Genomic DNA, 14,939 nt, shown 5'->3' with positions numbered 1-14,939 from the left:
GATGTTGTAACACAGGCAGCCTTTGTTCCGTATATAAAAAGGTTTTGGATTTGGGTGGAAAATGGAACAGGGTGATCTCTAAGTTCTTTTTCAACTTAAGTAAACATCTTTCCATGTTGTTTGGTCTTTAGATCTGCTACACCACCCTGCATCCTCATCTCCCAGCAGTTTTCATCATCTTTTTAATAGCTACATTCCATCAAGGGAACAGTCTAAATTAGTACACATGGAAGAAAAGAGACAAATTAGAAGCCAAAAGAAAAATAGATTAAAAAAAAAAACAAAACAAAAAACACACCTAGGGAATTCCCTGGTGGCGCAGTGGTTAAGAATCTGCCTGCCAATGCAGGGGACACGGGTTCAAGCCCTGGTCCAGAAAGATCCCACATGCTGCGGAGCAACTGGGCCCGTGCACCACAGCTACTGAGCCTGCTCTCTAGAGCCCGCAAGCCACAACTACTTAGCCTATGCTCCACAACTACTGAAGCTTGTGTGCCCTAGGGCCTGCGAGCCACCACTACTGAGCCCGCATGCCACAACTACTGAAGCCTGCGCACCTAGAGCCTATGCTTTGCAACAAGAGAAGCCACCGCAATAAGAAGCCCGCGCACCACAACGAAGAGCAGCCCCAGCTCACCGCAACTAGAGAAAAGCCTGGGTGCAGCAATGAAGACCCAATGCAGCCAATAAATAAATAAATTTATTAAAAAAACAAAAAAAAAACCTAGACAGGTGGGGAAGGTTGGAGATGGAATACATTCTTCGTCCTATTTTGGTGTGTCTGTGCGTGCGTGAGTTTCCTCCCCAGAATGATTCTTGTATTCCCTATTTAATCCTCCATAAACACACAGTCCATCTCTACAGACACTAATGAAGGCTATTCTCCTGTGCTCACTCCTCCCCCTTTTTTTTCTAATATTGTAGCACCAATCCAATAATTTGAAGAATTGAAAATTTTCATTGTCTATTAGTGCACTTGATTATCTTATTCTAAAGGTTGGCCACAGAGTTTCACTTGCAATTTTACCTTGTAAATCTAAGCAGTTACCAGAAAGTGAAGGAATGGATGAGAGGTCAGACCATAAAAAACAACTAAAGAGGTAGCAGGGGAGGTCTTCAGGAGCCTCAGATCAGTACTATCCAATAAAAATTTGTGAACCACATATGTAACGTTAAGTTTTCTAGTGGCTACGTTAAAAAAGTGAAAAGGAACAGGTAAAATTAATTTTAATAATATATTTTATTTAACCAAATGTATCCCTAAATAAATCCCAATGTTATCATTTCAACAGGTAGTCAATATAATTATTAATGAAATATTTTATATCCTCATTAATGTAAGTCTTCAAAATCTGGTATGTATTTTACACTTGCAGCACATCTCGATTCAGACTAGCCACATTTCCGGTGCTCAGTAGCTACATTTGGCCAGTGGCTATTGTATTGGACAGTAAATGCAATAAAGTGGTATTGCAGCTTTAGAGGAAGAAGCAAGAATTGAAAAGAAATGGCTTTTAGAGAAAGACAATAAGCAGCTATCTCAGCTAGAAAAACCAAGGTAGGGGAAATCATCAAGTAAAATTCGGATTCATCATTTTTCAAATGTACCACATTTTCCAGTGTAGAATGCTATTACAAATTTTGATTATTGTAATTTGGGCCAGATTAGGGGAGAGGGAGTTGTGGGATGAAGGGTAGTGTGTGCCTGGGCATTTTTAGTGCCTTAGGCTGCCTGACATTTTAATTATACTCATCAGGCAATCTTCTAACCTTAATTTGATTTCTCAAGTAAACTTTCCAATGGGAAAAGGATATCCTCTACAGCAAATGCATCAGAGCCAGATCAGCCCTGGATAAAATTATTAAATTACTAAATGGGCAAAGTTGACTATCAAGATGTAGTTTCGGGGCAAGAGTCTTATCTGAAAGAGCTAGCTGACAGCCTTACCCATCAGCACATTGTGAAACTGTCATTTTGTACTGGGTGTTCACATGACATTGCTAGATAACTGAGAATAAAATATCTAACCATGGTCTTTTTTTTATTAATTAATTAATTTATTTTTAAATTTTGGCTGTGTTGGGTCTTTGTTGTGGTGCGCGGGCTTCTCATTGCGGTGGCTTCTCTTGTTGCAGAGCACGGGCTCTCGGTGTGAAGGCTTCAGTAGTTGTGGCACGCAGGCTCAGTAGTTGTGGCTCGAGGGCTGTAGAGTGCAGGCTCAGTTGTTGTGGCGCACGGGCTTAGTTGCTCCACAGCATGTGGGATCTTCCTGGGCCAGGGCTCCAACCAGTGTCCCCTGCATTGGCAGGTGGATTCTTAACCAATGTGCCACCAGGGAAGTCCCTAACTGTGGTCTTCTTTTTCTTTTTAGAAATTGACATTTTAAAAAATAAATTTATATATTTTATTTATTTATTTTTGGCTGCGCTGGGTTTTTGTTGCAGCACTCAAGCTTTTCATTGCGGTGGCTTGTTGCGGAGCACGGGCTCTAGGCGCACGGGGTTCAGTAGTTGTGGCACGTGGGCTCAACAGTTGTGGCTCGTGGGCTCTAGAGTGCAGGCTCAGTAGTTATGGCGCACGGGCTTAGTTGCTCCACAGCATGTGGGATCTTCCCAGACCAGGGCTCAAACCTGTGTCCCCTGAATTGGCAGGTGGACTCCCAGCCACTGTGCCACCAGGGAAGTCCCTAACCATGGTCTTTTAAAATAAACAATCGAGAATGTTGGACTTTATTTTCCCCAAATAGGTTTTTATTTTAATACAATTATTCCCAAACAATTCTACAGGATGTTATGAGATATTTATTGAAAAATAATCAATGCTAATTATACAGCCGTCTTTCAGTATCCATGGAGGATTGATTCCAGGATCCCCCTTGTATATCAAATCCACAGATGCTCAAGTACCTTATATAACATGGCATAGTATTTACATATAACCTATGCACATCCTCCCATATACTTTAAATCATCTCTAGGCTACTTATAATACCTAATACAATGTAAACGCCATGTAAATAGTTATAAATATAATGTAAATGCTATGTAAATAGTTGACAGTCCACAGCAAATTCAAAGTTTTGCTTGTTGAAACTTTCTGGAATTTTTTTTTCCCGAATATTTTCCATCTACAATTGGTTGAATCCAAGGATGCAGAACCAGTGGATACAAAGAGCCAACTATATTTTTCATCTAAAATTTATTTTTAAATATATCTAAGAAAAACACTATGCTCTTTTATATAGTTGTTAGTGTAACTGCCTTTAGAAAATGCTGTGCCTACCTGAAAACTTTAGGAAATCCCAGGATTCTCGAAAGCATAATAATGGGAGGCACATGGAAGCCTAAGCAATCGCTGAGCTGATATATGTTGTCTATTTAATAATCATTGGTTTATGTTGTTAGGTATCTTATTTCAAAATATATTTATGATATTTTTCACTTAATAAAGTTGTTTTATCTACTTTGTTTGGAGGTTGTTCTAATATAAAGTTTTAAATATATGTGAGTGAAGTTTTTATCATTTCTTGCAGCAACTAATTCATCTATGGATTCATATTTTGCTGTCTATGTGTGGTAGGCTGAATAATGGTCCCCCCAAAGATGTCCACCTCCTAATTCCCAGAACCTGCGAATATTTTCCTTTACGTGGCAAAATGGACTTAGCAGATGTGGTTAAATTAAGGCTGTTGAGAAGCAGAGATTATCCTGGGTTATCTGGGCCTGGCCTAGTCATATAGGTCTTTATAAGAGGGAGGCAAGAGAGTCAGAGTCAGAGAAGGAGATGGAAGCAGAGGTCAGAGTGATTTGAGAAAGGGTCTATCATCACTTCTCAGCCTTTTGGCTAAGATCAAGTGTAGAAAGTCTATGAGCCAAGGAATGCAGGCAGCCTCTAGAAGCTAAAAAAGGCATGGACACTTATTCTCTCCTAAAGCCTCCAGAAGGAATGCAGCCCTACCAACCCATTTTAGACTTTCAACCTCCAGAACCATAAGATAATAAATTTGTGTTGTTTTAGGCCACTCAGTCTATGGTAATTTGAAACAGAAGGAATAGAAAACTTATAAAATATGTTGATTTGAGCACATATTATATTATTGCCAGTACATGATAATTTAAAAAGTGTTCATTATAAAATAAATTTGGGAGATGGACAAGAGTCCATATTATAGTGTTTTCATATCAATAACTAGACAATTATAATAACTAGGATTGTTGAACTCTAAATAACTACTTATTGGTGGCGGCAATACATTAATTATTAAATTATTTTTTAAATTTATTTAACATTAATTTATAAATTAAGCTACAAATCTTTATAACGAGCAATATGTGTTATCAACAATGAAAAACATATATGGACCCCCTACTGAATGCCAGGCATTACCCTAGAAACTAGCAGTCAACAAGACAGAAATGGTGCCTTCCCTTGTGGAGGTGACAGTCTAGCAGAGGAGATAGGCATATACACTAATTAGAGTCATGGCAGGTATTATGAGAATCTACCATGGGGAGTGTACCTAACCTAGTCTGGGTGGTCAGGAAGGATTTATCTATGAATGATGTTTAAACGGGGACCTAAAAGAAGACTTGGAATTGGCCAGGAGGGAAGATGAGGGAGGGAAAAAGAATGTCTCAGAAAGCTGGGACACCAAATGTAAAAGCCCAACAGCAGTAAAGAATTCAAGGCATTTGAAGAACTAAAAATAAAAACAGTGAAGGCTTTTCAATTCAAGGTAGTTGAGATCTTCCCCACACCACTTCCCTCAAAAATAAAAAGGAGGGAAAAAACCCCAGAAACACAAATTTCATCTTTATTGAACTGGTAATCACCCCGAACTACAATGCATGAAAATGGAAAATGGATGGAGGGTGATAAAGGACTTAGCAGACCCAAGAAAGGTCACGTCTAAGTGGTGGGGAAGATGAAACCAAGGAGAAGCAAGGCAGGTCACCAGAAGGGACCCTGGAAAGACTCAGGAATTGGAAGCAGGTAAGACACAGGAGGAAATTAGAGGAGCGGAGATGGAAGGAGTGTAGTGCTGAAAAGAGAGATTTGTTTGAAAATCTGTTTAAGAAGTGGTCAGATCCCCAGGTCCCGACTCCACCTGATATAATCAGGCTACTACTTTTACCTTCATGTGAAACAAGAAATGTCACCTCTGGAGAAAGTAAGCCTGAGGAGTTCTAGATGTGGGGACACCGGCATAGATCAGAGAGGGAGTGAGACGTCTTACTGAATAAAGAGGAATTAAGTCTGAATCTGAAAATGAGACACCCAGGCCTCTTCTCTTGCTCACATACAGAACTTCACAGCCAAGTTCTACTCTCAAGCAGAAAATAAAGTGTGCTTCTCAGGAAAAATTAACCATGCCAGAGAAAAGAGCCCTGACATTTAGGGGACCCATAGGAAAAGCCTACAGTGAATCCCTTCAATTGACAAGACTCAAACACACACTCGGGGCACCCAATCAGCTTTTAGGACTTTACTCTTAAAATATAAGTGGACAAAAATCATCAGATACTTCAACATAAAAAAATTAAAGACCTTCAACATGTGAAAATCAGGGGGGAAAGGGATCACAGGAAATAGAGACAATGCAAGGAGCATAAAAATAATTCAAAGAAAGCATAGTATCAGAAAAATATATCCATGAAACAAGAACAGGATGCTAAAAGAAGAAATAATCTAAGAGCAAGAAAGAGCAACTGGAAATTACAAATACCGTAATAATTAAAATTCAGTAAAAAATTATATACTGAAAGATAAAGGCAAAGAAATCCTCAAAGTAGAATGGCCTTGGAAATTGTTACAGGTCTGAAAGAATCATGAGAACATTCTGCAAGCTAACTGATCTCTGTTTTACAATTGGTATTATAGGGAGATAAAATGGTGGGCAGATGGGGAGCACTACCCTAGATTAAAAGAGGCTAAAGAAATAAAACAACCAAATGCAATATGTGAACTTTGGATCCTGGTTTAAAAAAAAAAAAAATGGTTATAAAAAAGTGTTCTAAGGTCCTTGCATTGTCCAAGGAGAGGTAAAAGTATAAATTTAAATTTGTTAGAGAGTTATACTTTTTATATGATATAAAATTAGATATATGTGATTATTGGCCTCATTTCTTTACCCAGCATCCACATCTCTGCCATGGCTTCATGAGACTGGGGCAGGAGTGACAGTGTGCTAGTTCTAAACCTAGGCCCGAAGAAGCCTGATGTGTTTCTGCTTGCCCTTTTGCACCTCTGCCATCTCCAAGGGAAGAGTTTTCCCTGGGTAACTGCTGCCCTTCAGACTGAGCATCAGAAAGAGTGCAGAACAAAAGACAGCAAAACATCAACAGGCTAGAATTAGAGATTCTTTTTTTACCCTGCCTTTCTCCCAGAGAAAGAGAATTAGCGCTTCTTTATTCCACTCCCTATTTTCCAGATTTTCTAAGGAGCATAAGTTAGTTTCATTCTCAGAAAGAAAAAAAAAGTTCCTAAAGAAATGAAATCACAAATTCTTTTTGCAGAGTAATGCATATTTGTTTCTCCCAAGAAATGAATTTATCAGAGTGCCTTGCACACAGTGGATGGGCAATAAATATTTGTAGAATGAAAAAAGGAACTCCCTTAACTCACCTCTCCTGGCTTCTGCTGCGATTCTCTTTGTTCTTAGCCTTTCTCTCCCTTCTAAGACTAGCTTCCTCCCTCTCCCACTTCCAGTTTCTCTCTCCCTTTCTGATTCCTCCTTCTCCTTCCCTACCTCTTTGTCATTCTCTCTTTTCCTTCTGCCTAACTCTAACTTTCTCCTCCTATACTTCTCTCCTTTCCTTTTTCCTTCCCTCTTTTTTCTTTTTAATTTGATATTGCCTCCCCCTTTCTTTTTTCTCTCCTTTCCCCTTCTCCTTAATTGGGATTTCTCCTTCTTAGCTAGACAAAATAAATAGTTATTTATTATGTTTATTGAAAGTGTATTATTTATAGAAATTTATCCTGTTTTTAGCATTTAAATAATTTTAAAATGTAAAAATATATCTGTATGTGTACTTAATTTTTAGGAGCTATTTTGATAACACATTAAAAACTAAATTAAGTTGCTTTTAATTATGGGTGACTCTCCTTTGACTTTTCAGTGGTTCAGTGGTTCTGGGTAGAAGAGTTTCACCACCCTTATTTATTTATTTATTTATTTATTTATTTTTTATTTATTTATTTATTTTTGGCTGTGTTGGGTCTTCGTTTCTGTGTGAGGGCTTTCTCTAGTTGCGGCAAGCGGGGGCCACTCTTCATCGCGGTGCGCGGGCCTCTCACTGTCGCGGCCTCTCTTGTTGCGGAGCACAGGCTCCAGACGCGCAGGCTCAGTAATTGTGGCTCACGGGCCTGATTGCTCCGCGGCATGTGGGATCTTCCCAGACCAGGGCTCGAACCCGTGTGCCCTGCATTGGCAGGCAGATTCTCAACCACTGCGCCACCAGGGAAGCCCACCACCCTTATTTTTTTATTTTTTACTTTTTTATTTATTCTTTTTTTTTTTCCTTTTTTGGCTGCATTGGGTCTTCATTGCTGTGCACCGGCTTTCTCTAGTTGCGGCGAACGGGAGCTACTCTTCATTGCAGTGCGCAGGTTTCTCACTGCGGTGGCTTCCCTTGTTGCGGAGCACAGGCTCTAGGCAGCGGGCTTCAGTAGTTGTGGCTCGTAGGCTCTAGAGCGCAGGCTCAGTAGTTGTGGCGCACGGGCTTAGTTGCTTCGTGGCACGTGGGATCTTCCCGGACCAGGGCTTGAACCCCTGTCCCCTGCATTGGCAGGCGGATTCTTAACTACTGCGCCAGCAGGGAAGCCCCAACCACCCTTATTTTATACCTTTTCAAAAAAAGGAAATGTTTGGGGTTTCCCTGGCAGTCCAGTGGTTAGGACTCTGCACTCTCACTGCCGAGGGTCTCGGAACAAAAATCCCACAAGCCACGCAGAGCGGCCCCCCAAAATAAACCTTAAAAAAAAAAAAGAAGAAATGTCCTCCAGTGACCTTCAAATCTTCAAAAGTCTCCTTACTTGGACAGACAATATTTTCACATGTAAGCGAGGTCATCTTTCGGAACTTTTGGAGCCTAGGCCAAATTCCACTTCCTGACCCACCTTCCCATATATATTTCTCTCCAAATAGAATCAGTTTACAATGAGCATTTTGGGCAAACTTGAAAGAAAATAAATCACAATCATGCATTGGTCACTGATCCTCTTAAGACCTTAGATTCCTTCTCATCAAGTGAAAAACTTGGCACTGATGATTTCTAAGGCCCCTTTCACATTTGGCATTTCATGACTGAATCCTAAAGAATGGAATTTCTAAAAGGGAAACATGAGGCCCAAAGGGTGGATTTTCTAAGGAATCCTAGAATTTCAAAGCTTGAAATTGCTCTCTTCAACCTTGTTCATATATTACTATCATGTGATTAAAAATCAAAGAGCAGCTAAGGAAGGACGCAGTAATTCCTAATAATTCCTTCCAGATCCAGCCTAGGAGGGGCTGTGTGTGTGTGTATGTGTGTGTTTGGCAACCTCTTAAGAATTAGAATCTATGAGGGTACTTACTGTACTGTTAAAAAAGCGCTAAGAAAAGGACATATTTGATAGAGAACCAAATGTCCCCTTAAGAAAAGATGTTAAATTCTCTTTAAAATAATAACTATTGTTGTCAATTATTATGAATAAAAGGAGAAAATATTGAAAATATCTTGTCACTATAAAATATTTTTATTTTCATTCAAACTGCATCATAAATGTTAAGGAAACCTATATATATATATATATATATATATTTTTTTTTTTATTGGAGTATAATTGCTCTACAATGTTGTGTTAGTTTCTGCTGTACAATGAATTGAATCAGCTATATGTATACCTATACCTCCTCCCTCTTGGACCTCCCTCCCACCCCCCACCCCATCCCACCCATCTAGGTCATCACAGAGCACCAAGCTGAGCTTCCTGTGCTTTATAGCATGTTCCTGCTAGCTATCTATTTTACGCATGGTAGTGTATAAACTAGTATATTTTGATATACAAACAATTTACAATTGACATTAAGGAGGTCAATTTTATCTCACAAAAAAGTCTTTCAGTGTTCCTTGTAAAGATAATGTTGGTTTGGATGGAGTGTGTATATAACATTAATACTAATAGAGCCTTAAAATTTTCTAGTGCTTTGAGGTTATAAAATACTTTCGTATACATTTTGATTATGTTTTCTTCCTTCCACATCCTCATGGCAGAGGTAGGTCAGTTATCTTACAGATTGGGAAACCCAAGCTTATGGGTGGCTTGCTCAGTAACTGGTGGAATGGCCTCAAACTGAGGTCATCTGGCTCTTTTTCCAATGTTTTGTTTTTTGTTTTTTCACCACGTCATACTGCCTTATGAATCTGATGCCACTTCATGTTTCTATACTTCCTTTTCATGTACCTTGTACATTCACAAACATTGACTTATTTCCAGGTAGGCGTCACAACTCCAAATAAGCAAGGAGAACAGTTTGTTTGGGCTCCTTGTTGACAAGCAGAAGAAACCTTTCTGAATTTGCCTAGTTCCCATTATTTATCTTATTGTTTATCTGTTTGTTTTTCATTACAAAGTTTCTCAGAGAGCAAAGTTAAGGGGCCAGGACACATGCTTTGGTAAACAGATTTTGTCTTTTTTTCAGTTATTGAAAGTTTGGCGAAAGGAGGAAATGTGATTTGAGCAAAGTAAAAGAACCTGGAGGTTTTATGTGTTGGCTCAGTGGGTGACTGGAATCTGTTTTGTGAGCCTGAATGTCACTGGTTCAAATCCTAGTTTGAAGAATGTATATTTTGGGGCTTGTCTTTTTGTTTGCTTTTTCAAATGCAGTTGTGTTTTTTTTTTTAATATTTATTTATTTATTTATTTATTTGGTTGTGCTGGGTCTTTTAGTTGTGGCAGGTGTGCTCCTTAGTTGTGGAATGCAAAAACTCTTAGTTGCAGCATGCATGTGGGATCTAGTTCCCTGACCAGGGATCTAACCCAGGCCCCCTGCATTAGGATTGCAGAGTCTTAACCACTGTAGCACCAGGAAAGTCCCCTCAAATGCAGTTTATTTAAAACACATGTAAGGGTAAAAAAAAAAAACTTCCCAGCATTCTCAGTATTGGGTTCAAGAATGAGACTTGTGGGGACTTCCCTGGTGGTCCAGTGGTTAAGAATCCACCTTCCAATGAAGGGGACGTGGGTTTGATCCCTGGTAGGGGAACTAAAATCCCACATGCTGCGGGGCAACTAAGCCCGCGGGTCTCAACTACTGAGCCCTCTGAAGCCCACACACTGCAACGAAGAGGCCACGTGCCACAACGAAAGATCCCGCATGCCACAACGAAGATCCCGCATGCCGCAGCTAAGACCTGACACAGCCAAGTAAATAAATTAAAAGAAAAAAGAATGAGACTTGTGTGTTCGTAAACACGGGCACTGTGAGCGGTCAGAGCTGGTGCACCAGATTGGAAGGTCAGAGTCTGTTTGTAAACTGATAACAAGAGTAATGAGAGATGAACATATCGTCAGTTTACACACAGCCTCTGCTGAAGCCCGGGCTAACATGTACATTTTCTGACTCCCCATTCTGAACCCCACAGGACTTCTATTTACAGAGGTTTATTTGATTCTTGAATCTCAAGTTGAGCATTCTCTTCTATGTACTTTGAAAAAGTCATAGAGGGACTTCCCTGGTGGCACAGTGGTTAAGAATCCGCCTGCCAATGCAGGGGACACGGGTTCGAGCCCTGGTCCGGGAAGATCCCACATGCCGTGGAGCAACTAAGCCCGTGAGCCACAACTACTGAGGCTGTGCTCTAGAGCCCGTGTGCCACAACTACTGAAGCCCACGGGCCTAGAGCCCGTGCTCCGCGACAAGAGAAGCCACCGCAATGAGAAGCCCGCGCACTGCAACCAAGAGTAGTCCCCGCTCTCCGCCAACTAGAGAAAGTCGGTGCGCAGCAACGAAGACCCAACGCAGCCAAAAATAAATAAATAATAAAATTTAAAAAAAAAAAGTCATAGAATTCTGAGATGAATTGTCTTGGCATGTGGGTGGGAAAGGGAGGGAGTTCATGCCCCCCAACAAAATCTCAATGGGAAATGTTAATAGATTACTCTCCTGACAGTTATTGGAATTTAACCATTAAGCTTCAAGAAATTGTTTTAGTATCCTTACCTTTCATCATTCCATTTTACCCCTTTTCTCTAACACTCAAAATACACTCTACTACCGACATGTCCATTACCTTCTAAAAAAGGACAATATCTAAATAAAATTCCCCAATTATATTACAATGTGGAATATCTTTCAAAAGTTTTTTAAAGCATTTATTTTTCTTTTTAAAGTAATTTAACCTTAATATTGATATTTTCCCAGGAAACCAAATGGATACATTTGCAAATAGCTCAGTGTGAAGAAAATATATTTCAGCTCTTGGGTAGGACTGGCCTCTAGCTCCAAACTTTTTCTTTAAAAAACTTTTTTAGCACAAAAAAACCCACAGAAACAGAAGACAACACAAAGAAAATGTTTGCCTTAATCACTTATTCTAAAGCAAACACCCTTGTAACTACCACCAGGTCAGAAACAACTTCCCTACCTACCCCTGGAAGCCCCTTCTGTAGTCACTTCCCAGTCACAACTGTTTCACCACCAACAACGGCAGCGAATAAGTAACCATTATCCTAACCTTTACAGTAAACATTTCACTTCCTTTCTCTTACATGGTTTTACCACCCAAATGTTCTCCCATAGACAGAATAGTTTCCTCCCTACACACATATATACACTTTTAAAAAACTTGAGATATCTTTTGTCTTTTTTTTTTCAACTTTATACAATTTTTCTCCTGAAGAAAAGAGGCCTTTTGACCTGTAGAGTCTCCCGCAGTCAGGACTTTGCAGATTGCATGATCACGGTGCAGTTCAACATGTCCCTCTGTTCTCTGTTTCCTACGAATTGGCAGCTGGATCTCAAGTCTAGACCCGATTTAGGTTCGATCCCTGTAGCAGCATTTTAGGTGTGGTCTTCCCTCAGGAGGCACATAATGTCTAGTTCTCTCTCTTTTTATGATCTTAGGAGCTGTTGATGCATAATGCCTATATCTATTAATTCACAGGGGTTTGCAAAAGTGGGACATTCTATCATTTCTTTTTTACTTCATAGTGGAATATTTTGATGTAGATTCACTTCCCCTTATCTCCTGTTTGGTTACCCAAATAACCAAACTTAACTTTTTTAAGTTCCCTTAGAGGAGAGATCCTGCAATCATCATCTATGTAACTCTCTTGGGGTCCTACACCTTTGGACTGTGGCTATATGTTTGTTGAATTTGCAGATGAAACAATCCCTATAAATGAGACTAAAAGGCATAGTGAAGTTTTATGTAAAGCAGATGTACATTAATAAAGATTTAGTAGAAAATTCCAGCCACTAGAGACTTAAAATTCTTGCTTCTCTTGTTGATTATGTACTCAAGGTCCAGTCTGTTTCCTGCTGGTCATAAAGCTTTGTGACTTTCATGAAGAGATTGTTAATGAAGGTGAACTGATGAAAGTGAAGTGAAAAAGATTCTTGTGAATCTACTTTGGGTCAATATACAGGGTTCTGGCCCCCCTCTAAAAAGTCAAAAATTAAATAATTTACATCTGTATTTATATTTCATCTATATTTGAGCACAATTTTGGACTTCCAAACAAAAGTGATTATTCTTTCAAAAAGTCTCATTTGATATGTCTGCAGTGATCTAGAGATTATACAACCTAAAGCATTTAAAAAATTGTTTTTGCAAATGTAATTATTTTGAGAGAGTTCAAAAATCTTGGGATTTGGGGGTTGTTTTTATATTTACTACATATGAAGTAGTATGCAGAAAGGATAATTAGTTTTTTATATGATAATTGATAATAGCTATTACTTTTAAAATATTTTCATTCTAAGACAAGTCAACCTTAAATTAGTTGGTTTGTGTTAACAGCTGATGACATTTAAGGTGCCACCTGGAAGTGCTCAGTTCACTTGGAAGCAGTTAGGTGGAGATGCCGAGCAAGAACTTTGGGGTCAGATGGTCTGAGTTCTCAGCCCACCAGCACCACTTAGTAGTTTAATGACCTTAGTTACTTTACTTGTTTATGTCTTGTTTTCCTCATTTGTGAATCTGAGTAGTAAAATCTATCTCCCAGGTGTCAACCAAAAAATAATGCAGGAGACTGCAGATAAGAAAAGTTTATTTGGGGTCTTAAGAATTACAGCTGGGGAGACACAGATTTGGGTAACCCTAAAGGAGTGTTCCTGGGAAGAAAAAGAATCAGGGGCTTATAAAGACAAAAAGCCACGAGGTTGTTAAAAGTTGCCTTGTGAGAACTATGATTGACTCCGACTCGAGTCATACAATATTTGTCCTTAAGGAATCATGAGTTTTTTTAAGGTAAGGGTCCAATAAGTAGACAGACTGTCAGGAGTTTCTGTCAGATGCTCTGGATTACTTCATCAGGTCAAAAGGTCAGATTCCATCCAGACCAGCCATGCATAAGTCACACTTCCTTAATGGCCTCCTGGCTCCATTTTAGAGAGCTCTCTTAGCAATACCAACTTCATTTTGAGTTTCCTTTCACACAGGGCTGTTGAGAAATTTAAGTCATGTGAAATATTGGGAAAAGTGCTTTGTAATATTTACTGGTAGTAGATGTTATATTTAAGGAACTTGAATAACTCAGTTAATCAAATAAACTGAATTGGCCATTATGACAATTGAAAATTTCAGGGCTCCCAATTTGACATTAGAGAGGTTTCAGCTCCAGGGACTTCCCTGGTGGTCTGGTGGGTAAGACTCCACACTCCCAGTGCAGGGGGCCCGAGTTTGATCCCTGGTTGGGGAATTAGATCCTACATGCATGCTGCAACTAAGAGTTTGCATGCTACAACTAAAAGATCCCACTATGCCACAGCTAAGACCCGGCGCAGACAAAATAAATAAATATTTTTAAAAATAATAATAAAGAAAGGTTTCAGCTCCAGATACATCTGAGAGATTCAGATTTTGGAGATGCATTAAATTAGAAATAAAATGGTAAAAATCAGCATACACCTCTGCTTTCTGTGACTCTACATTTTTCATACTCCATCTCCTTGATGTCTACCCAAAAAAAGTACCAGGACTGATATGCTTTTCATTATATGAGATTAGAGACAAAAATAGAACCATTTAGTCTTAACGACTGATTAAAAGACACAGTAGTTAGCCTAATTCTCCAACGTTGGGGACAGATTTTTATATATTACAAATCTGCAGAGAGAAACCCTTCCAGAAAGGAAGAATTTGTTTCAAGAACTGTCTTGGATGAACATCAGAAAAGTTTTTTCTTCCTTTTGACTCAGAGGATGTAACGTTGTACTTTATAGAAATGGAAATAAAGGCATTAGTTTGAATAATTCCCTATATTACTTTGGTTGTAAAGTTTGGATCCTATAACACATTCAAATTGGTTTATATTTAGTTTTACTATTGAACACTGTGACAGAGACAATGCTGTGTTCATCAAATCCTTTTTCTTGTTCATTTTCCCTCAGCACACAGGAAGTTATACCTCCTAGCCTTCTTAGAGTCAAGTCAGGTTTGGCCGGGTGACTAGTTCAGGCCAATGAAATGTCAGCAGAAGTGAAAGGTCCACATCCGGAGGAGGCAAAGAAAAGCCCTTGCAGGATTCTCCAGTCTAGCTCTTCTGGCATCCCTGATGTGAAACCTTGTGTTGGGTTGGCAGAGCCAGGGATGGAAGCAGCTGGGAACGCTGTGTCACCACGTGAAGGTGAGCTGCCCTGTAGAGTCACCTGACCTACTAGTGACCTACAGGTGACTAGTGCAGCACCTAGCCCATCCTGATTCAAACACAGTACTGGATGTTTTACAGTCAT

Source organism: Balaenoptera musculus, chromosome 11 (assembly GCF_009873245.2).
Source record: "Balaenoptera musculus isolate JJ_BM4_2016_0621 chromosome 11, mBalMus1.pri.v3, whole genome shotgun sequence".
NCBI classification, from domain to species: domain Eukaryota; kingdom Metazoa; phylum Chordata; class Mammalia; order Artiodactyla; family Balaenopteridae; genus Balaenoptera; species Balaenoptera musculus.
This window is presented reverse-complemented; position numbering follows the sequence as displayed.